The following is a 25,385-nucleotide window of genomic DNA, read 5'->3' as shown; positions in this document are numbered from 1 at the left end:
GGTTAGGTCTGGAATCCAAAAAGAAGCAGAGAGCTTTGAGACCTTCCTGGTGAGGGATGGAGGTATAAAGGGACTGGACATCCAGGGTGAAAATAAAGCAGTGGGGGCCAGCGAACTTAAAATCATTGAAAAAAATTCAGACCGTGAGAAGTGTCACAAACGTAGGTGGGAAGGGATTGAACAAGGGGGGATAAAACAGTGTCGAGGTATGCAGAAATGAGTTCGGTGGGGCAGGAGCAAGCTGAGACAATGGGTCTACCTGAACAGGCAGGTTTGTGGATCTTGGGTTGGAGGTAGAAATGGGAAGTGTGGGGTGTGGGAACTATGAGGTTGGTGGAAGTGGATGGGAGATCCCCAGAGCTAGTAAGGTTGGTGGTGGTGTGGGAGATAATGGCCTGGTGCTCCTTAGTGGGGTCATGATCGAGGGGTAAATAAGAGGAGGTATCAGCGAGTTGTCGCTGTGCCTCGGCAAGGTAGAGGGCAGTATACCAGACTATAACAGTGCCCCCCCTTATCAGCGGGTTTTATAGTAAAGTTAGGATTGGTGCGGAGGGAGTGGAGAGCAGAGCGTTCGGAAGGAGTGAGATTGGAATTGGAACAAGGTGTGGTGAAGTTGAGACGGTTGATGTCCCGTCAGCAGTTAGCAATAAAGAGATCCAGAGCAGGCAGAAGACCAGAGCTGGGTGTCCATGAAGAGGAGGGTTGAAGATGGGAGAAGGGATCATTGGTGGGGGTGGGAGAGTCCTTACCAAAGAATTAGGCTCGAAGACGGCGATGGGATCTTGGGGAGACGGGGTTGCAGAGTGGTGGTGGGGGAAGGGGAGACGGGAGTCACAATAGCAGCACGTGAAGACCCGGCCTGGAGTTCACAATACCAAGCATAATACCCACCACCAAGCACATCTTTCCCTCCCCCCCTTTCTGCTTTCCGCAGGGATTGCTTCCTACGCGACGCCCTTGTCCATTCGTACCCCCATCCCTTCCCACCGATCTCCCTCCCAGCACTTATCCTTGTAAGCGGAACAAATGCTACACCTGCCCTTACGCTTCCACCCTCACCACCATTCATGGCCCCAGACAATCCTTCCAGGTGAGGCAACACTTCACTTGTGAGTCGGCTGGTGTGATGTACTGCGTCCAGTGCTCCCGCTGCAGCATTCTACATATTGGTGAGACCCGACGCAGACTGGGAGACCGTTTCGCTCTGTCCACCAGAGAAAGCAGGACCTCCCAGCGGTCACTCATTTTAATTCCACGTCCCATTCCCATTCTGATATGTCAATCCATGGCCTCCTCTACCGTCAAGATGAAGCCACACTCAGGTTGGAGGAACAACACCTTATATTCCGTCTGGGTAGCCTCCAACCTGATGGCATGAACATTGACTTCTCTAATTTCTGTTAATGCCCCTCCTCCCCTTCTTACCCCATCCCCTATTATTTTTTTCCTTTTTTTTTTCCTTCTCTCTTTTTTCCCCTCTCTGTGCCTCTCACAGTAACTCCTTGCCTGGTCTCCATCTTCCTCTGGTGCTCCCCTCCCCCTTTCTTTCTCCCTAAGCCTCCCATCCCATGATCTCTCCCTTCTCCAGCCTTGTATCCCTTTTGCCAGTCAACTTTCCAGCTCTTAGTTTCATCCCTCCCCCTCCTATCTTCTCGGCCCGAAATGTCAGCTGTACTTCTTCCTATAGATGCTGCCTGGCCTGCTGCGTTCCACCAGCATTTTGTGTGTGTTGCTTGAATTTCCAGCACCTGCAGATTTCCTCGTGTTTGAGCTTCTACCAGATCTCCAGAGAGAAGACAACACAAATTATTCTAACCTCTCCTCACAACATGTCCTCAAATCCAGGCAGTATCTGAGTAAACTTCTTTTGTATCCTCTTCGAATCGCCCACATCCTTCCTTTTACAGGATGACCAGATTTAAATGCAATATTCCAAATAAGATGAGTAATATATTTTGTGAGGATAGCAAGTTAAAGAGCAGAGTTCAAATAAATGGGGTTTTTTGAGGCAGAGCAATATTCAGTATTCGTGCTTGTCTCTCTGCTGTAATGATAGCTTAGATGAAATGATAAGAGTATAATACCCCAAGTATATACACATTACTTCTAAAATATGACAGGATAAAAAACAGCTGACAGATAGGAACACCATCACCTACAAGTTCTTCACTAAGTTTTAGCACCATCCTGTCTTGGAATATATTGCATCATCATCATCAGGCGCCATGCCCAGACTGAGCTTTGACTGCCATGGCCCACACACACCTGTTTCGGGTCAAGTGGATCAATTCATTGGTATTCATTTCCAGTTCTCTGGCTGCTGTCTCTATCATCATTTGTCTTTGCCATCCTCTTGCTTTCTTCCCTTCAATCTCTCCCATAATTACTGTGCATTCTAACTCCTCTTTCCTAATCACATGTCCAATGAAGTTACGTTGCCTTTTCATCATCTCACATTATTTCTCTTTTTGTGCTTGCTCTGTTCATGACATCCTCGTTAGGTATTCATCATTACAGGATCAAATGACCCAACAACTCTTCACTACATAGATGTAGTAGGCCAAGGCAGTAGCTCACATTAAAATACCTGAAGATAACTTGGTTGTGCAGCAGATGACAATCTTGATTAAAAAATCCTTACCCTACAAATGCATAAACAAACAATGTTCATCAGGGGTGGGCCATGTGAAGCAACTAAGGGGAGAGTAAACATTAAGTAATAAAACTGTTGTTGTGTGAACCCACAAGCAAGTAGGACTTTTCGATAGATTAACACTTGCACCAAGTACAATCAATCAAGGCAAAATGTAATTTGAACTGTATTGCAAGAGGCTTGGAGTACAAAACAAAGGCAGGCTTACTTGTTAATTTAGGGTTTTGGCAAGGCCATTTTGGAGTGCCACATGAACTTGCCTTGGAAACAGTGAAGATTCCCAGTTGATTCCCAGAATAATATTGCTATCCTTTAGGAAAAAGATCAAGTACATTTTTTAATAATTACTGGATTTTATGATGCAAGAGTCAAGAGATTAGAAATTATTTTATATCATAAGGATATCAATCTTTGGGATTCAATACCCAGAAACATGATGGATGATCAGAAGATTCAAGATGGAGACTTTTGTGCCGAAGAAATCCAAAGGATTTGGTGCTTGGGCAAACAGCTGAGCATATATATTAAAAAAAAATCAAATGAACTGTAGACATAATGAACAGGTCAGGTCTCATCTGTGGGAAGCGACTGAGCGAATGTTTCCAGAATGCTGTTTTTACGAAAGCAGCTGAGCAAAGCCCAGAGATCTTTGTTTTATATCCACTCTACATTCATAGAATGAGGCTCATTACAGGTCACTCATCCATTGTTAAGGATCCTCACCATCTGAGATGTGCCATTTTCCTCATTGCTACCATCGGAAAAAGGTACGGGAGTTCTGAAGGTGCACACTCAGAATTTTAGCTTCTTCCCCTCCACAGTCAAATTTCTGAACAGTCCATGAACGTTAGCTAGTTATTTCTTTCTTGCACTATCTTGTAACTTGTAGTAATTTATTACGTCTTGCACTGTACAGCTGCAAAACAAATTTCACTACCTACAGTATATCAATGATAATAAACCTGATTATGATTTGCTTCCACAGATCATTTGGAAGAAACAGACAAGCTAAATGAATCAGCAAATCAAGGCCAATAAATTATAACGTGGAAAAATGAACAGTCATGGTGGAAGAGATGTGGATAAGAGAACGGCTGGTTATCAGGAAAAAGACTCGGCACAAAATTTCTGCTTGAGAAGATGTACAGTCGGAAACAATAGGAATGAACCCCATTTCCACCATAACTGAGGAAAGAGACTTTGAAACAACACAAAAAGGTGTTGGTGGAACTCAGCAGGTCAGGCAGCATCTACGGAGGGAAATGGACAGTTGATGCTTCAGGTTGAGACTTTTCGTCAGGATTGGAAAGACAGTTTATGTGCACATATGATTCAATAATCACTATTTGCAAAATCCACCACCTTGTTCAGACATTCCAGTTTTGACATCGCTACCTTGGAGACAAAGATATCACAAGAAAGATGAGAGATTTCTCATCCATATGAAAAAAAAATCCATCTCCATTGACAAATTCAAATGTCTTGCCAGCAATGATGATGACAAGTCCTGGTACACAAGCACCATCCCTCCCTTCCCAGTGGTTACATGCCCACTTGCTAAATAGACATCAGTCTACCTCTAGACCTCAGCTGTGGCTCTCCAGGGTGATTGTATCATGAGCCATTCAAGCTGATAATACAAGAGGGTAATTGTGAGTTATTGTGATCAAGGCAGCAAAGAGTAGGACACATACAGGATTTCTGCACAGACCAGTGCTGCACAACAGCCTATAACTAAACTGGAACCCATTTCCTAGCAACCTGCTCACCTTGCCCCTATACATTTACCCGCATCAAGTTCTTGAAGACCACACTTAAAAATGCTTTGACAGTTAAGGCCATGACATATCTGTAGGCTATCAAACAATGGAAAAAGTTTAAAGCAAATCGATAATTACAAGTTCAAACATGAACAATAAAAACACTTCAGAGAATTAATCAAAAGCACATGAATTACCTGAAGCTCACACCCCCTTACCCCCAAGATCTGTAATCCATCACTGGCATACTGAAACTGAGGCAAATTTGGTAATTACATTTTTGTTAAATATCCAAGGATAACAGATCTTTTAAAATTGTAAAGAAGTTTGCTGAGAACACAAGCCTAATTGACCTATTTATTTCAGGATTCACACTTGTTTCATTCACACTATTTAAACATATCCAAGGCCTGAGACACTTTTTCAAATTTTCAATTAAATTGCACAACTTGGCCTTACAGAAAAGTCAAACAAAACTTCATTATTAATAGTGATATGTACTCCGAGGAACTCCAATGCCCAACACTAAGTTTATCTGCTGCATTTGAACTTGCCCATAACAATACTGGCAGATTGCCACCAATTGCTCATGTACAAGTTCAAGGACACCACTCAGCAACTGTGACATCACAGAATAGTCTCAGATTTGGGCACAACAGGATAATTTACCATAACTTTATCTTCATGGGTGAACATATTTGGCCATTACTCTAAGGCAGGGATGGCCAACCTTTTACATTCCATGTGTCAATTTTTTCCACTTACGAGTTCAGACACGCCATACAATTCTTGTACAGTGCCCCCATTCAATTCTTGTAAAAAAGTTACTATAGAACTCGTGCGTGAGAAAAGAAATCACATCAGAACTAGTGCTTGAAAAAATTGATGCATGGAATGTAAAAGGTCAGCCACCCCTGCTCTAAGGCCAGGACCAGCCCCAGATCAGCCACATCCCAATAGTAGTAGCAGGCCTATTTAAGAGCAAGGTCCAATCTGGTAAAGTTGTAAACACAGATGCAACAGAAACTAAATGAATTCCATTCAATGCTCCTGATTGAAGCTCTGCAATCCTGCCAAATCTTGTTGTGAACAGTGGCATACAATTAAACAGCTAACAGAAGAAAGGAGCTTCAAGAAAAATCCTGACCTTCAAAACTAAGTGGCAGAGGACAATGCACAAGTGCCAAAGCTAGATGCATTTATACATACATTTAGCCAAATGTGCCAAATAGATAACCCCTCTGCATTTCCCCATCATAAGAGACTGCAGTCTTCATCCAATTTTATTCATTCCATTTTACTGAGAAAAGGTTGAAAGCAATAAATATACCAAACACAGTTGAACCAGACAATAGCCTAGCTTTGGGACTGTGTTCTAAAACCTGCTGTGCCTCAAGCCAAGGTAATTTCGAAACCTGCCATCAGCCAACTGAAGGAAACTTCGGTATGCCTTGTCCACAAAAAGTAGGGCCAATCCAAATTTCACTATTTATTACTTGGTCTGCTTTAACTTATTGCTGTCTGCGTGGAGTTTGCACATTTTCCTTTTGAATGTATGTGTTTCCACAAGACACTATAGTTTCCTCTTACATCTCAAAAGATATGTGCATTAGATTAATTGTAAATTGGCTCTAATGTGTTGTTGAACTGCAGAATCCTAGGAGAAACAATGGAAGTGTGGAGAAAATGAAATGGGATCATGTAGAATGGGTGCTTGATTGTCACAAACCTGGTGGGCTGAAGGAGCTGTTGCTGTGTCTGTTTACAACTTCTATAGTTTGCCTAGATGATTACCGTTCCAACAACAATCAGGAAGCCATACCTTATCCAAGACAAAATCAATCTGCTTGATGGGCATTCTTTCCACCACAATAATTACTCATTTCATTCAGCACTGGTATACCATATCTGCCAAGTGTATACCATGTACAAAATATACTGCAGCCACTATGATACTGCACAGGACCTGCCAAATCTACAATTTCATCTATTAAAAAAGTACAAGTATATACATGGAAATAATCACTAGCTGTAGTGCTCTCTCCAAGGAACAAATCATTCTGGTTTAGAAATATATCACCACTAATTGTACTGGGGTTAAACCCTGTAATTTGTTATTCAACATTACCGTGGGAGTATTTAAGAGTAAGCAATCTACATCTGTGAGAGGAAAGGAATTGTTGTGATTTTAAATTGATTGTTCTGGGGCAATTGAATGCCGGCCACATTACCTGCTCAGGAGGTTGTGTTCATCATTGATGTTTATATCACACCCACTTTCCAAAACCCCGCCCCCCCCCCCCCCCCCCAAGCTCAAACACCAAGGATGCACTAGGACAGCTCACTACAAAATAATTATCTTCGTTATGTCAGGAGACCTGCAGGATATTTTACCCAAATTCAACCAACACATCACCATGGCCACCAATGGACAAACAGACTAGACCATGTTTATACAAAGAGACACAGTAATTACAAACTAGAGAAAATCTGCAGATGCTTGAAATCCAAGCAACATGCACAAAATGCTGGAGGAACTCAGCTTACTAGGCAGCATCTATGGAAGAGAGTACAGTCGAAGTTTCAGGCCAAGACCCTTCAGTATGGAGAAGAAAGACGAGAAGTCAGAGTAAGATGGGGAAAGGGGAGGAAGTAACACAAGGTGGTAGGCGATAGGTGAAATCGAGGACGGGGGAGGTGAAGTAAAGAGCTAGGAAGTCGACTGATGACGGAGATAAAGGGCTGGAGAAGGGGGAAATCTGATAGGAGAGGACAAAAGGCCATGGAAGAAAGGGAAGGGGGAGGAGTGCCATAGGGAGGTGACAGGTAAGCAAAAAGATACAGTGAGAGTGGGAAATAATGAAGGGGAGGGGGAGGCAATTACCAGAAGTTCAAGAAATTGATGTTTGTGAAATTGAAGTTGGAGGCTACCCAGACAGAATACGAAGTGTTGCTCCTCCAACCCGAGTGTGGCCTCAGCGCAGCAGTAGAGGGGCCATGAACTGACATGTCGGAATGGGAATGGGAAGTAGAATTTAAATGGGTGGCCATTGGGAGATCCCACTTTGTCTGACAAATGGAGAATAGGTGCTCGGCAAAGCCCCCACTTCCTGCTTTCCGTAGGGATTGCTCCCTACACAATTCTCTTGTCTACTCTTCCCTCCCCACTGTTCTCCCCTCCTGGCACTTATTCTTACAAACAGAACAAGCGCCATACCTGTCCCTACTTCTCCTCCTTCACTACCATTCAGGGCCCCAAATAGGGTGAGGCAACACTTTACCTGCGAGTCTGTTGGGGTCATTTACTGTATCCTGTGCTCCTGGTGTGGCCTCCTGTATATCCGTGAGACCCGATGTAGATTGGGAAACCACTTCTCCGAGCACCAACACTCCATCCACCAGAAAAACTGGGACCCATTTTAATTCTACTTCCCATTCCCATTCTGACATGTCAGTCTATTGCCTCGTCTACTGCTGCAATAAGGCCACACTCAGAGTCAAGGAGCAACACCTTATATTCCGTATGGGTAGCCTCCAACCTGATGTCATGAACATCCATTTCTTGAACTTATGGTAATTCTCCCCCATCCCCTTCCCTTCCACCATTCTCCATTCCAATTTCCCTCTCACCTCACATCCTTACCTGCCCATCACCTCTCTAGAGCTCCTCCTCCTTCCCTTTCTTCAATGGTCTTCTGTACTGACAGATTTCCCCTTCTCCAGCCCTTTATCTTCTCCACCAATCGACTTCCCAGATCTCTACTTTACCCCTCCCAGTTTCACCTATCACCTACTACCTTGCATTTCTTCCTCCCCCCACCTTCTTACTCTGACTTCTCATCTTTCTTCTCCAATTCTGATAGAAGGGTCTCAACCCAAAACATTGACTGTTAGCTCTTTTCTATAGATGCTGCCTGAACTGCTGAGTTCCTCCAGCTCTGTATCTGCACACCCTCATCTTGGCCTCTCTGACCACATCTCTACACTGTTAATCCCAGCATATGGAAAATGGAGAAACTAATCAAGGACATCACTGCCCATATCCCTCCAGTTCCTTCACATTCATGTGCCTATTTAAGCATCTCTTTAAAAATCTAATGTTTCTCCCTCCACCGCCACCCCAGGCAGCAAATTCTAAGCACCCATCATAGCTTATTAAAAAAACTTGCCCACCATCTTCTTTAAAATTACCCCCTCACCTGACGCAATCTCTATGCTCAGGAATGTTTTGAATGGACTGTCAGATGCTCAAGGAGGCCATCACACACTGTGAAGACACAGAACTTGAGGAATATGCATCACCTGTCACCAGCTACATCACCAAGTGTGTGGTCATCTCACAGCACAACCAGAAGCCTAGGCTGAATGCAGAGGTGTGCTTCTTACTAAAAGCCCAGGATGCTGCTTACAAGTCCAGAGACAAAACAGCTCCCAGAGCAGCCAGGACAAACCTCATCTTAGCCATCAAGAGGGGAAGACCAGAACATATGTCTAATAATGATCCCCAGCGTATGAAGTTGGACATCAAGAGCATTACTGATTATGCAAGGACAGAGTGCCAGTGTCTGGACATCTGTGATTAGAAGTGTTCGCAGGGATGTGTACTGGGACCTCCGCTGCTTGTGATGTATACAAATAACCTGGATTAAAAAGTAGATGGGTGGGTTAGTGAGTTTGGGGATGTTACTAAGATTTGCGGTGCTGTGGATAGAGTAGAAGACTGGCAAAGAATACTACAGCATATAGATCAATTGCAGATATGCGTGGAGAAATGGCAGATGGAGTTTAACCCAACCAAATGTGAAGTGTTGCACCTTGGTAGGTCAAACGCTAAGAGACAGAACACTGTTAAAAGCAAGAGGCTAAACAGTGTCAATGAGCAGAGGGATTTTGAGGTACAAGTTTGTAACTCCCCTACACAAATTGATAGGGTGGTTCAGAAGGCATATATCACACTTGCCTTTACTAGTCGAGACATTAAGTTCAAAAGTCAGGAAGTTACGTTGCAGTTTCATAAAATTTTAGTTAGGCTGCATCTTGAGAATTGCACACATCTCTGGTTGCCCCATTTCAGAAAGGATGTTGAGGCATTGAAGGTGGTGCAGAAGAGGTTTAATCAGGGTGTTGCCTAGATTAGTGGGCATGTTATAAAACGAGAGTCTGGACAAACTTGGGCCGAGTTTGGCAAACACTGGAGTGCCGGAGGCTGGAGGGAGATCTAATAGTCTTGTAAGATTATGAGAGACAGAGGAGACAGACAATATCTTTGATGTTGCAGTGCTGGCTGAGCTTTGCAGCTTGCAGACATTTCATCACCAGTCGACATGATATCCTCAGTGCACAGTTGTTGGTGTTTTGCTCTGGGAGTGCTCGCATTTATATGATTTAATGCAAGCAAATTGCCAAGCTTGCCGAATACTGCAACATCAAACACCTCAACCTGAGCTACCATTATTTCCCACTATCCTAGACAGTATCTTTTTCAAGGGTTGAAATGCCTCATACCAAAAGGTATACATTTAAGGTGAGAGGCGATAATTTTAAAGGAGATGTGAGGGGCAAGTTTTTTTAAAAATTCATGAACAGTGGTGTGTGCCTTTAATGCATCTTCTAGGCTGATGTACTGACAGATATTTTGATGTACTGACAGATATTTTAAAAATGTTTATATGTTTAGATAGGCACATGAATTGAGGAAAATAGAAGGATATAGCCATTCTGTAGACAGAAAGGATTAGTTTAGTTAGCCATTTGATAACTAATTTAATTGGTTTGGCACAACATTGTGGGTGAAGGACCAGTTCCTGTGCTGTACTGTTCCATGTACCAGTGACATCTCACTTCCTGATGCTCTGAACAACTTTTACGCACACTTCGAGGCATACAACATGCCAACCCCAAAAACTACCCACTCCCAGGCAAGTAGCCACAGTATGTAACAGCAGCAGACATGAGAAGTTCTCTGCAGAAAGTCAACCCCCATAAGACCATAAAACCACAAGACCATAAGACATAGGAGCAGAATCTGGCCCATCGAGTCTGCTCCACCATTCAATCATGGCTGATCCTTTTTTATTCTATCTCCCCCTCAAACCCAGTTCCTGGCCTTCTCCCCATAACCATTGATGCCATGTCCAATCAGGAACCTACCAATCTCTGCCTTAAATACACCCAATGACCTGGCCTCCACAACTGCATGTAGCAACAAATGCCACAAATTCACCACCCTCTGGCTAAAGAAATTCCTCCACATCTGTTTTGAAAGGGCGCCCCTCGATCTAGAGGCCGTGCCCTCTTGTCCATGGGAAACATCCTTTCTGTATCTACTGTCTAGGCCTTTCAACATTTGAAAGGTTTCAATGAGACAACGGCCCCCCCCCCCGCCCATCCTTCTGAATTCCAGCAAGTACAGACCCAGAGCCATCAAACGTTTTTTGTATGATAATCCTCTCATTCCTGGAATCATCCTTGTGAACCTCCTCTGGATCCTCTCCAATGCCAGCACATCTTTTCTAAGATGAGAGGCCCCAAAACTGTTCACAATACTCAAGGCGAGGCCTCACCAGTGCCTTGTAAAGCCTCAGCATCACATCCCTGCTCTTCTGTTCTGGACCTTTTTAAAATGAATGCTAACATGGCACTTGCCTTCCTCACCACCAACTCAACCTGCAAGTTAACCTTTAGGGTACTCTGCACAAGGACTCCCAAGTCCCTCTGCATGTCAGATTCCTGTATTTTCTCCCCGCTTAGAAAATAGTCCGCACATTTATTTCTACTACCAAAGTGCATGACCATGCATTTTCCAACATTGTATTTCATTTGCCACTTTCTTGCCCATTCTCCTAATCTGTCTAAATCCTTCGGCATCCTACTTGCTTCTTCAACACTACCTGCCCCTCCACAAATCTTCACATCATCTGCAAAATTGGTAACAACGCCAACTATTCCTTAATCTAAATCACTTATATACAGCATTAAAAGAAGTGGTCCCAAAACCAGCTCCTGCAGAACACCAGCAGCTAACCAGAAAAAGATCCTTTCATTTCCCACTCACTGCCTCCTACTAATCAGCCAATGCTCTAATCATGCCAGTAACTTTCCTGTAAAACCATGGCTCTTAACTTGGTAAGCATCCTCATGTGTGGCACCTTGTCAAAGGCCTTCTGAAAGTTCAAATTTACAACATTCACTGCATTCCCTTTATCTATTCTACTTGTAATCTCCTCAAAGAATTCAAACAGGTTTGTCAGGCAGGATTTTTCCTGAAGGAAACCATGCTGACTTTGTACTACCTTGTCCTGTGTCAGCAAGTCCTCCATCACCTCATCCTTAACAACCGACTCTAACATCTTCCCAACCACTGAGGTCAGGCTAACTGGTCTACAGTTTTCTTTCTGCTGTCTTCCTCCTTTCTTAAAGAGTGGAGTAACATTTGCAATCTTCCTGTCCTCTGGCATCATGCCAGTGTCCAATGATTTTTGAAAGAGCATTTCTAATGCCGCCTCTTTCAGAACCCTAGGGTGCATTTCATCTGGTCCGGGTGACTTATGTACTTTTAGGTCTTTCAGCTTTTTGAGCACCTTCTCTCTTGTAATAGTAACTGCACCCACTACAACATCAGGCATACTGCCAGTGTCTTCCAGTGAAGAATGATGATATTCATTTAGTTCATCGGCCATCTCCTTGTCCCCCATTATTATTTCTCCTGACTCAGTTTCTCGTGGTCCTATATCCACTCTCATTTCTTTTATTTTTAAACCTGAAAAAACTTTTACTATCCATTTGATATTATTTGCTAGCTTGCCTTCATATTTCATCTTTTCCCTTCTAATGATTTTTTTAGTTGCTCTCTGTAGGCTCTTAAAACTTCCCAATCCTCCATCTTCCCACTAAGTTTTGCTTTTGTTGTGTGCCATTTCTTTTGGTTTTACAATCGCTTTGACTTCCCTTGTCAGCCATGGTTGTACTATTTTACCATTTGAGTATTTCTTCATTTTTGGAATACACAATAAGACAGCTGGGCCAGACAACGCCCCAGGCAGAGAATTTGGAGTGTGCACAGCAGCTCACTGATGTCTTTGTGAACACCTTCAACACTTCACCCATCCAGGCTATTGCCCTCATATGCTTCAAATCAGCCACCATCATCCCTGTAGCAAAGAACTCTACACCTTCAGAACTAAACAACTACCACCCAGACGCACTAATGCCAACCATCATGAAGTTTTTTTGAATGGCTGGTAATGACAACCCCAATATGCTTACCAACATAACTGCTTTACAACAGATGCGATAATATTTGCCATGCACCTGGCCCTGACACACCTTGAAAACAAGGACCCTTATGTCAGAATGCTGTTTTTGGATTTTAGTTCGGCATTCAAGACTACTGTCTTACAGACCATGGTGAACAAACTCCTACTCCTCAGCCTAAATACACCACTGGGTGTTGGACATCCTAACCAACGGAACTCAGTCTGGATGCACAACCACTCCTCCTTCCTCATCATCCTTGAACGGGTGCCCCCCAGGGCTGCGTGCTGTGCCCATTGCTGTACCCTCTGCTAACACATAACCGCCTGGCCAAACAACCAAGTAATCACATTGTCAAGTTTGCTGCGTTTACATAATGTACTGGGTGGGCACAGGAGTACATTCAGCCAGAGACTCATTCCACCGAGATGCAGCACAGAGCATCATAGGAAGTCATTCCTGCCTGTGGCCATCAAACTTTACAACTCCTCCCTTGGAGGGTCAGACACCCTGAGCCAATAGGCTGGTCCTGGACTTACTTCATAATTTACTGGCATAATTTACATATTACTATTTAACTATTTATGGTTCTATTACTATTTATTATTTATGGTGCAACTGTAACGAAAACCAATTTCCCCAGGGATCAATAAAGTATGACTATGACGATGACACAACTGTAGTGGGATTCATCACCAACACAGATGAAGCGTCCTACAAAGAGGAGGTGGAAGAGCTTGAGGCCAGATACCAGACAAATAACCTCTTCCTCAGTGTCTGCAAGACAATAGTTATTATTGACTTCAGAAAAAGTCATACCACTCACTTCCCTCTTTGAATTGGTGGTAGAGCAGTGGAAACTGCGAGCAGTTTGAAACTATGGGAGTGCACATCTCACACAACCTCTCAAGGTCCTAGTACACATTTCACAGAATCAGGAAAGCTTATCAATGCCTCAACTTTCTGAGGAAGCTGAAGAGAGCTACACACATCCTTCTACCCATGTGCAGTAGACAGCATCCTACCTTGCACTAATGCAGCACATTATGGAAACTGCACTGCTGCAGAGTGGAATGCTCTACAACAGGTAGTCAAAATTGCCCAACGCATCACCAGCACCAGCCTACCCACAATCAAGGACATACAAACAGAAAGGTGCTGGAAAAGGGCTAGTAAAATCATGAAGGATCCTTCCCACCCTGCTCATGGACTGTGTCTCATTCCCATTAGGGAAGAGGCTACATAGCATCTACGCTAGGACTACAAAACAGTTACTTTCCGCAAGAAAAGCTGATTAACACCTCCACCCACAAATCCACCCCTCCACATCCCCCACCACCACTACTTTATCAATTCCTGGTCAGCCACCTTGTGTAAAGACACTCCTGTGCCTAGAGTCACTTTATGACATACATAATATAATTTGTATATTAACTGTACTTACATTTATTGTAGTTTTTAATTATTGTGTTCTTTATCCTAGTGTTTCTGCGCTGCATCAGATCCAGAGTTACAATTATTTAATTGGCCTTTACACTTGTGTACTAGAAATGACATTAAGTAACTTTGAATCTGAAACCCTGGACTCTGCAGGGTTTTGACCCAAAGCTCTCCTCCCACAGATGCTGCTCAATCTGTTGGGTTCCTTCACAAGATTGTATTTAGCTCTGTGGAAGGAGGATGATTGCAGCGATTATCTATACAGGGCAATTAGGAAGGGCAACAAATGCTGCCCTGGTGCAACAAAACTAGTGTCCTGTAATCAGTTTTAAAACAAAAGCTGTTTCTTGAAGCTACTGTACATTCTGAAATTGCTGCATGTAAGGAGGTTGGTTATGCCAAACACATTCATTAGGTAGCTTATGAGTGAACGGAAACAACTTTGAAGAACAGATTCCAAAATCACTGATAACACTTCTTCGCCAAAGGTTTGATTCAGCACAATTTACAACACTATCTCATCCAAAGTTGTATCGTTAGCATGGTGGTTTCTAAGTCTGCTGAATTTTTCAAGTAGTAGCCATGTCATCTTGTTGTGTGTACATGAATTACATGCTCAGCAGCCCACATTATAGCCACAGATATTGGTTAGTATTAGTACTAAATCCAGAAATCTTCCTTCATGAAAATACCTAATGCAAATGATTATTTTTAACGTACCATCTTTAGAATTCCCACTAGCTTCATGTCCCAGCATTGACTAAAATAACTTTGCCTGTCAATTACCTGCCCCTTTGAAAGTGTTGGTCATCGGGTAGGAAACTATTGGTGGCTATACCCCTCCAAGTGTCAAATGGATAATTAGTCTGACTGGAGTTTAGGCAGGAGAAATTCTTACACAGCTCTTGCTGTCAGAGTGACCTATCTCAGCACTGCTCTGACCTTTTAAAAGAGAAAACAAAAATCCATTGGACCATCTTGATTTGGTTGGAAAGTTTTTAAAAACCTGTGTTATTTAATATTCTAATGCAGTTACCTTTACACATCTTTCCTGATGTGTGACAAACTATTTAAACACAGAAAAACAGATGTTCAATCAAAAACAAGGCAAAGCAGCTTGCTTTGTTTGCTTTTATTGTTTGCTAATTCACAGCAGTTGCTTTGGGAGACACAGCCCACTCCTGCTTCTAGGAACTAGTTGCCAGGCAGCTCACCAAACACTAAAAACCAAACAAGTCTTTTCCACAATTCCCACTTCTGCTCTTCATCAACATAAACCGCATTAATACTTCACTTATTATGCAGGATACATTCTTTACAGGTTTACTTCAGCAGAACTGCAAGAAGCTGCCTACTCAAGTCAAATGCTGCACCTCAATTCTTCTCTATAACTCAGTTATGCAATTCTTAGATGACATATTGGGTAACAGAAGAATGCTGGCACCTATCAATTTGTGCCCATCTTGTTAACATTTATTTGGAGTTTTAAAAAAAGTACCAGAAAAAAACCCAGAATGGCCAGAAAAACAACATTTGATAATGCTTTTGAACTTTTCTAATAGATTCATTTGAAGTAAAAAAAGTATTGTATATCGTGCATTCAGCATTTCAAGTACTTCATAGTGCTGTGGATGGAAGGGCAAGAGAAATTTCAATTATATTTAAATCTGTAATACTTTGAGCAAAATTCAAATTTGATTCTATCGAACACCAGACTCAGAAGCCATTTAAAAATAGTAGCAACCGGTGCCAAATCATTTCAAAAACTGTTTACAATCATATGGAAAGAACAGCAATGAACTCCATTTTATCAAATTTTACAAATCTGGTAATCGACAATTATTCAGGATTACATAATAAAAATTTGATTTACTATTTCAGAGGAATTAATTTGCATAGGTGGATGAGCATGCATTTCTTCATTCTGATCTGTCTAGACAAGCCAGAAAACTGTCTGCAATGGCATATCTTCCAACTTGAGCTGTTACCTATACTGTCCCTCAAGGATGCAACTTTTTCCTCATTGATATACCATCTTTTTTCTGGTTTAAGATGGGGCAGGTGAAGCACAGCGACAATTTGTTGGGAGCAAAAGCATCTATGACTTTATTAAATCACACCTTTTTCTAGTAAATGATCACTGCAACTTCCCTTTCAGAGTCGAGCTTTTGCCAGAAGTTGAGCCACCTGTAGCGTGAACTGAAGTCTCGAAGGTGCAGGACGATTGCAGCACAGTGTATTTGGGCTGAATCGAGGCAGCGGGGTCCAGGCCTGAGAGAGGGAAACAAACCAAAATTTGGCTGCTGGAGCAGACTTAGAGGCAATTCAAAGCATCAGAACTGAGGTGAAGCAGAGTTGAGGCAGTGGGGCCTATGCCTGGGCCCGAGAGCAAGGAATGAGATCTGACTGATTTTAGCACCAGGCTAAATTGAAAAGGTCAGGTACAGTCCTAATTGAGGTGGCGGGGTCCCAGGTCCGTCAGCATATCAAAGCAACAGGGTCTTGGTCTGAGAGTGAGGAACAACCACAGTTTGTCTGATTTAAGTGCCAAGCTAGATTGAAAAGGTCAGGTGTCAGGGCCAGAAGTGAGTAATGGGCCAGAGTTCAGTTCACTGATCCGCGAAGTTTACTCTTCTCTGTTGAACCAAGACTGTGGTCTACAACTAACTCGTTCCTGGATTGGCTGCAGTGATGAATGGCTTTGTGGCTAGGGCTCACTTTCATGAATTTCAGTTTTGAGTGTTATTTTGCCTACTTTTATTGTTTGCACAATGAACAGAACTTGATTGTTCTTGTTGAAAAGTATCTGTCTGTTGAACTCCAATTACCTTTTCTTTGCCTGACACCTGGGTGGAAGGGATAGAAACTGGGGAAAAACAAATAGTTTGACAGTTCTTTTCTTCCAAAAAGCACCTCCTTTGATGTGGTTTGGTAGGGAGGGGATGATGGCAAGTGGAGGTATGCCATTCAGTTGTCCATATCATAGTTTACCATGCCATACTAAAAAGTTCCACTGCCATTTTTGAAGGAGGGTGCCAAACATCAACATCTGGAAAAGCTTCAGATCAGCACAGTTCAACACTGGTTTCTGTATGAAGAGCAGTATGTCATCAACTAAACATCATGATGAAATCTACACTCAAAAATAATTGTCAAAGCAAATTCCAGGGAAAGTCCTCTGTAGATTTCCAGTAAAAAAGCAAGAATACAGAAAGGAACAATTTAACTATAATAGGACTGAATAGGCTAAATGAAACAGTATCAAAAAAATCTATGGTAGATAGCTTAATTAAGTGAAAAGGTCACTAATAGCCATAAGCACAAGAGATTCAACAAATGCTGGAAATCCGGAGAAGCACATGCTGGAGGAACTCAGGTCAGGCAGCATCATGGAAAGGAATAAACAGTCAATATTTTGAGCCAAGACAACATCAGGACAGGAAAGGTCTCAGAAGGGTGGACTGCTTATTCCTCAAAGATGTTGCCTGACCTGCATAGTTCATCCAGCATTCTGTGTGTGTTACTTAAAATCCAGGCTGCAAAAAAGGAAATAGCATTCTGCAAGAATCAAACTGCTTGTATCTCAATCTAGTCAGCAGGTGATCAATTTATTGTTGAAGTGTTAATTACCAGACAAGAGGATTAGGTCCACAAAATATCTATGTGCAATTGAGTCACCTAGCTCTGGGGTGGGGAAAATAAACTGTTTGAATTAGTGATAATTTTAAAATATGTTATTATTCTACAGCCAATAATAAAGATTAAACTGTCAACATGGTCAGCTGACAGGAAGGTTCAAATCAAATTAAGAAAAAATACTGCTAATAGAGAGAAAGTGATAATCACCCAGACTTGCTCAAAAAATTCTGCAAAGGCAGAAGTCAATTCGGCACGTTATAGGACTAAGACTTCTGAAGGAAGAAAGATTTCAGTTCTGCTTGAAATCACAAGAACTTATTATAGTTCTCTGCATGTTTAATTATGAGGATGAAAATGGGCAGCCATCCAGAGACTGTTCATAAACAAGCTGGAACATGTAAACGCTTATCCTACAGAATGTTAACTTCTAGCACTTCATCAGACAATCAAATGAGGAAGGGTAGGAAAAATGCTCTCATACAATTAGAAGGACAACCATAATTACATACTGCATTACAAACAAGAGAAAAACTACAGATGCTGGAAATCCGAGCAACTCACACAAAATGCTGGAGGAACTCAGCAGACCAAGCAGCATCTATGGAAAAAAAATACAGTCGATGCTTTGATCCGAAATTCTTCAGCGAGACTGCAGGATTACACACAGCATTGTTGATTAGCAAATTACTAAAATACAGTAGTGTAGTGTTTAATACTTTCAGGACTCTCAAGACATTTCTCAAAGGGCAAAAACTGGTCTTTGTTTTTCCATTTCATAAAACAATCCATGACACGAGAACAGAATAAGCTTGCAACAAAAGCGAAGTAACAGCATTCTATTTTGTACCTTGGATGAATTAATTAGGCACAAGGAAATGAGTGATATCACCCAATTAAATGTGCATTATCACCTGTGGCGCCAAGTAGGTGTTTGCATGCAACAGGCCGACTAAACCAGGTAAGGGTCGTACCCCGTTGAGATAGGGATGTGCCTGTCCTAGCATGCAAAGCCAGCTCCAGTCTACCAGGCAACTGATATCTACAGTGAAATCCAACAGCCAGGAAGGCAGTTCTACCACACTACATGGAGAACAAAGGGCACGTGAGGCACAGAAGTAGTTCATAAGACCATAAGACAAAGGAGCAGAAGTCGGCCATTCGGCCCATCGAGTCTGCTCCACCATTTTATCATGAGCTGATCCATTCTCCCATTTAGTCCCACTCCCCCGCCTTCTCACCATAACCTTTGATGCCCTGGCTACTCAGATTCCTATCAATCTCTGCCTTAAATACACCCAATGACTTGGCCTCCACTGCTGCCCGTGGAAACAAATTCCATAGATTCACCACCCTCTGACTAAAAAAATTTCTTTGCATCTCTGTTCTGAATGGGCGCCTTTCAATCCCTCTCGTACTAGACTCCCCCACCATGGGAAACAACATTGCCACTTCCACTCTGTCCATGCCTTTCAACATTCGAAAAGTTTCTATGAGGTCCCCCCTCATTCTTCTAAACTCCAAGGAGTACTGTCCAAGAGCGGACAAACGTTCCTCATATGTTAACCCTCTCATTCCCAGAATCATTCTAGTGAATCTTCTCTGAACCCTCTCCAACGTCAGCACACCCTTTCTTAAATAAGGAGCCCAAAACTGCACACAGTACTCCAAGTGAGGTCTTACCAGTGCCTTATAGAGCCTCAACATCACATCCCTGCTCCTATACTCTATTCCATATGAAACAATATGAGTCAGCTGCACCTTTCCTCATTCCCTGTCGCACCCACTATTGAACTTGAACGCACGCGAGGTCATCAGTGACCCAAGATGTGCAAAGGAATGGGTCCGTGACCCATTTGTGAATGTCCCCGATGAATCATCCATGGCAGCACGGGAAAAAGATCGACTCCTCGAGCTTGCAAGTGACGGTGGGCTGAAAAGTATGTTTGACATAACATCTCTGCCAGCATTCTAGACCAAAGTCAAGATTGAATATCCTGAGATAGCCACGAAGGCACTGAAAACGTTGCTTCCATTTCCAACATCATATCACTGCAAAGCGGAGTTTTCTGCAACGAATGCAATGAAAACTAAATTGCGAAATAAACCGAACATAAGGAACCCCCTTTGAGTATCGCTGTCTCCCATCACCCCTCAATGGGACCATCTTGTTGCAGGAAAACAAGCCCAGGGCTCCCACTGATTCAGTGATTTTGGTGTGTTGCAATGATTTTATATGTTCATACGAGGAAAATATGCGCTGTGTGTTTAATATCCAAACGTTACTTAAAATGTTATGATGCTATTGACTTATAATTCAGTGGTCCCCAATCAGTGGTCTCATTGCGTCACCTCTGACTTGGGTCGACACTTACGTGCCGGGTCGCACCTAATTAATTAGCTTGTTTATTTCGGCTTTTTTCTTAAAGATGTTCTGGCCACCGCTGTACCGCTGCATTCTTCGTGGCAATGTATCAGTCTGCAGCCCGGAGGTTGAGGACCACTGTTATAATTGACTTATCACTATATTCATGCGAGGAAAATATGTGCTGTGTACTTAATATTAAATTCGTTAGATAAACCCTTTCAGAAACAAAAATGAGTGTATTAGCCACCTATAAGTGACTTATCACCTATATTCCAGTCGTGATTAACACCGCCCCCCCAGTCAGCCCAAAACTGCCCACAGTACTCCAAGTGAGGTCTTACCAGCGCCTTATAGAGACTTAACATCACATCCCTGCTCCTATACTCTATTCCTCTAGAAATGAATGCCAACATTGCATTCACCTTCTTCACCACTGATTCAACCTGGAGATTAACCTTAAGGGTATCCTGCAGGAGGACTCCCAAGTCCCGTTGCATCTCAGAACTTTGAATTCTCTCCCCATTTAAATAATAGTCTGCCCGTTTATTTCTTCTGCCAAAGTGCATAACCATACACTTTCCAACATTGTATTTCATTTGCCACTTCTTTGCCCATTCTTCCAATCTATCCAAGTCTCTCTGCAGACTCTATTTCCTCAGCACTACCGGCTCCTCCACCTATCTTCATATCATCAGCAAACTTAGCCACAAAGCCATCTATTCCATAATCCAAATCGTTGATGTACAATGTAAAAAGAAGCGGTCCTAACACGGACCCCTGTGGAACACCACTGGTAACCAACCAGAATGGGATCCCTTTATTCCCACTCTCTGTTTCCTGCCAATCAGCCAACGCTCTACCCACGTACGTAACTTTCCCGTAATTCCATGGGCTCTTATCTTGTTTAGCAGCCTCATGTGCGGCACCTTGTCAAAGGCCTTCTGAAAATCCAAATACACAACATCCACTGCATCTCCCTTGTCTAGCCTACTTGTAATTTCCTCAAAAAGTTGCAATAAGTTTGTCAGGTAGGATTTTCCTTTAAGGAAACCATGCTGAGCTCTGCCTATCTTGTCATATGCCTCCAGGTACTCCGTAACCTCATCCTTGACAATCAACTCCAACAAATTCCCAACCACCAATGTCAAGCTAACAGGTCTATAATTTCCTTTTTGCTTTCTTGCTCCCTTCTTAAATAGCGGAGTGACATTTGCAATCTTCCAGTCCTCTGGAACCATGCCAGAATCTATTGACTTTTGAAAGATCACTGCTAATGCCTCCGCAATCTCCACAACTATTTCCTTCAGAACACGAGGGTGCATTTCATTTGGTCCGGGAGATTTATCTACCTTTAGACTATTCACCTTCCTGAGTACTTTCTCCTCGTAATTGTGACTGCACACACTTCTCTTCCCTGACACCCTTGAGTGTCCAGTATACTGCTGATGTCTTCCTCAGTGAAGATTGATGCAAAATACTCGTTCAGTTCCTCTGCCATCTCTTTATCTCCCATTACAATTTCTCCAGCATCATTTTCTATCGGTCCTATATCTACTCTCACCTGTCTTTTACTCTTCATATACTTGAAAAAGCTTTTAATATCCTCTTTGATATTATTTGCTAGCTTCCTTTCACAGTTCATCTTTTCCCACTTAACGACCTTCTTAGTTTCCTTTTGTAAGCTTTTAAAAACTTCCCAATCCTCTGTCTTCCCACTAATTTTTGCTTCCTTGTATGCCCTCTCCTTTGCTTGAACTTTGGCTTTGACTTCTCTTGTCAGCCACGGTTGCATCCTTTTTCCATTCGAAAATTTCTTCTTTTTTGGAATATATCTATCTTGCACCTTCCTCATTTCTCACGTAAACTCCAGTCACTGCTGCTCTGCCGTCCTTCCAGTGTCCCTTTCCAGTCAACTTTGGTCAGTTCCTCTCTCATGCCACTATAATTTCCTTTACTCCGCTGAAATACCGACACACCAGATTTGGGCTTCTATTTTTCAAATTTCACAGTGAACTCAATCATGTTATGATCACTGCTTCCTAAGGGTTCCTTCACCTCAATCTCTCTAATCACCTCTGGTTCATTACACAATACCCAATCCAGAACAGCAAATCTCCTAGTGGGCTTAACAACAAGCTGTTCCAAAAAGCCATCTCACAGACATTCTACAAATTCTCTCTCTCTTGAGATCCAGTGCCAACCTGATTTTCCCAAACCACTCACATGTTAAAATCCCCCACAATTATCATAACACTGCCCTTCTGGCAAGCCTTTTCTATTTCCTGTTGTAACTTGTGGTCCACATCACTGCAGCTGTTAGGAGGCCTGTGTATAACTGCCATCAGGGTCCTTTTACCCCTGCGATTTCTTAGCTCAACCCATAAAGATTCTGCACCGTCCGATTATATGGCACCTCTTTCTAATGATTTAGTATCATTTCTTACCAATAAAGCCATCCCACCCCCTCTGCCTACCTGCCTATCCTTCCGATACACCGTGTATCCTTGGATGTTCAGCTCCCAGAGACATGAATCCTTTAGCCACGTCTCAGTGATGGCCACTATATCATACCTGCCAATCTGTAGCTGTACAGCAAGTTCATCCACCTTATTCCTCATGCTGCGTGCATTTAAGTATAACACCTTAAGACCAGTATTTGGTACCTTTTGCTTTGATTGCACTGCAACTCATCCCAATGGCTGCAAATTTGCCCCATCACCTGCCTGTCCTTCCTGACATCTTTACTGCTCACTATCTTAGATTTATTTCTGTTTTCCCCCTCCTCCGCTCTGTCATTCCGGTTCCCATCCCCCTGCCAAATTAGTTTAAACCCTCCCTAAGAGCTCTATTAAACCTTCCTGCTAGGATATTGGTCCCCTTCGGGTTCAGGTGTGACCCGTCCTTTTTGAACAGGTCATACCTCCTCCAGAAGAGATCCCAATGATCCAAGAATCTGAAGCCCTGCCCCCTGCACCAGTCTCTGAGCCACACATTCATCTGCCTGATCCAACTACTCTTGCCCTCGCTAGCACGTGGCTAAGGTAGCAATCCTGAGATTACTACCCTGGAGGTCCTGCTTCTCAGCTTCCTTCCTAACTCCCAGAAATCTCTCTTCAGGACCTCCTCCCTTGTCCTATCTATGCCATTGGTACCAACATATACCAAGACAGCTGGCTGTTCGCCCTCTCCCTTCAGAATATTCTGGACCCAATCCGAGACATCCCGTACCCTGGCACCTGGGAGGCAACACACTATGCGGGTATCTCTATCAGGCTCACAGAATCTCCTGTCTGTTCCCCTGACTATGGAATCCCCTGTGACTACTGCATTCCTCTTCTCCCTCCTTCCCTCCTGCACAACAGTGCCAGGCTCAGTGCCAGAGACCCGGTCACCGTGGCAGTCCCCGGTCAGGTCATCTCCCGCAACAACATCCAAAACGATATACTTGTTGCTGAAGGGACATTTCCTTCCCTTTCCTGACAATTTTCTGACCCCTGTAGCCTAGGGATGACTACCTACCTGTAGCTCCTGTCTATCACCTCTTCACTTTCCCTGATAAGCAGTCGGTCATCAAGCTGCAGATCCAGATCCCTAACACGGTCTCTGAGGAGCTGCATCTTGGTGCACCTGGCGCAGATGTGGACATCAGGGAGGCTGGAGGTCTCCCAGGATTCCCAGATCTGACACCCTGAACAAAGCACTAACCCTGCAGACATGTTACCTAATTCTACAGGAATGAAACAAGGAAAAATAAGTCTACTCACCCACTTAACTCGCCAAACACATGAACTTTTTAAACCGTTAGCTGTGTGAGCCCTGCTGTTCCTCCGTCTCTCTGGGCCGATTCATCAAGGGGAACAGAAAAGGCGTTGGTGTCTCGCTCTCGCCTCTTCCCGTTACTGCCTAAGCCCGTTGAGCCAAAGCCCTACACTCTGCTGCCACTCACTCCACTGCCCGCTGTATAGGATGGCCTCCTTTTTAAACTCTCCGCGCTGTCCTGTCTACGTCACACGCCTGCACAGTCTCGTCCTTCTTGTGCTCAAAAAAAATTTTTTTTTTTTTTTTTAAAACTGCCTTCATTCAGAATTTAGCTCTCACGCCGCTCTTCCTGTCCCAATCCAAAAAAAACTATAACCAAGGAAGACCCCATGTTCTGATGCTTGTACATATCACTGCACCTGAATCTCTGAGGTCGTGAGAGTAGAACCGCCCATTGCAACTTTTCCACTTTTAACAACTCTTCCCATAAAGGTTTCCTGTCATTGTCGGACATGACGGACAACAGCCACCACATTTTATAGCAACTGAAATATCCAGAAAATGATTCAGAATGAGGAAAAGACTTACAGAATATATAGACGTACAGTCGGCCCTCTTTATCCACGAGGGATTGGTTCCGGGACCCCTCACGGATACCAAAAAACGTGGATGCTCAAGTCCCTTATTCAACCTGTCCAAATACGGTGGACTTTAGGACCCAGCGGAACCCAGGACCTTACAGTCACAGGAGAGGTGGGGGGGGGGAGGGGGGAGAGCATCCTAATTCATCTCTCTTTTGTGCTAAATAGACCTATCAGTTTTCTCTGTGGGCGGGCTTTACAGTCAACCTCTTTCTCTCTTTCATTGTCCATCAATTCAGTTTAGTGTCCTGCAGCGCCGTAGCAGGGTGCTCCAAAATAGAAAATATAAAACATGCTTCACCCCAGACTACACTAACGTGTACCCCTGCCTAATAGGGGTCAAAAATAATGATGCCAAATTCTAATTGCGATGTAGAAAGGGCATTCAGCATGGTGTGTCACATTAAGACAGAATTCAGAAGTCAACTGTCTCACAAAACACTTGTGAATCTGGTGTCTTGCAAAATTAACAAATTCATTGACACAGACTGCTATGAGGTTGAGACTTCCGGCAAAATGTTCAAATTTGCCAAGCAAGCCACATCACAGTACAAGGAAAGTTTGCATTAGCATTTAGCTATTAGCATTGAGACTGCCAACAAAATACTCAATAATAATATATATGAATATATATGTGAATATGAAATATAAATGTGAAGTTATCCACTTTGGTGGCAAAAATAGGAAAACAGATTATTATCTGAATGGTGGCCGATTAGGAAAAGGGGAGGTGCAATGAGACCTGGGTGTCATTATACACCAGTCATTGAAAGTGGGCATGCAGGTACAGCAGGCGGTGAAAAAGGCGAATGGTATGCTGGCATTTATAGCGAGAGGATTCGAGTACAGGAGCAGGGAGGTACTACTGCAGTTGT

General features: G+C 43.1%; 1 protein-coding gene across 4 annotated transcripts in view; it reads right to left on the bottom strand.

Moving 5' to 3' along the window:
• rfx2 (regulatory factor X, 2 (influences HLA class II expression)) overlaps positions 1–25,385 on the bottom strand; it is a 221,387-nt gene that overhangs the window by 166,874 nt on the left and 29,128 nt on the right. For 2 of the 4 annotated variants that reach the window (XM_072244689.1, XM_072244690.1), the window contains exon 2: positions 16,227–16,377. The exons of the other annotated variants lie outside the window; for them this stretch is intronic. The gene's annotated coding sequence lies outside the window, so the exon portion shown is untranslated. The remainder of the gene's footprint in view (positions 1–16,226; positions 16,378–25,385) is intronic. 4 annotated transcript variants of the gene reach the window in all.

The sequence above is a fragment of the Mobula birostris genome, chromosome 26 (assembly GCF_030028105.1).
Source record: "Mobula birostris isolate sMobBir1 chromosome 26, sMobBir1.hap1, whole genome shotgun sequence".
Taxonomy (NCBI): domain Eukaryota; kingdom Metazoa; phylum Chordata; class Chondrichthyes; order Myliobatiformes; family Myliobatidae; genus Mobula; species Mobula birostris.
This window is presented reverse-complemented; position numbering and strand designations above follow the sequence as displayed.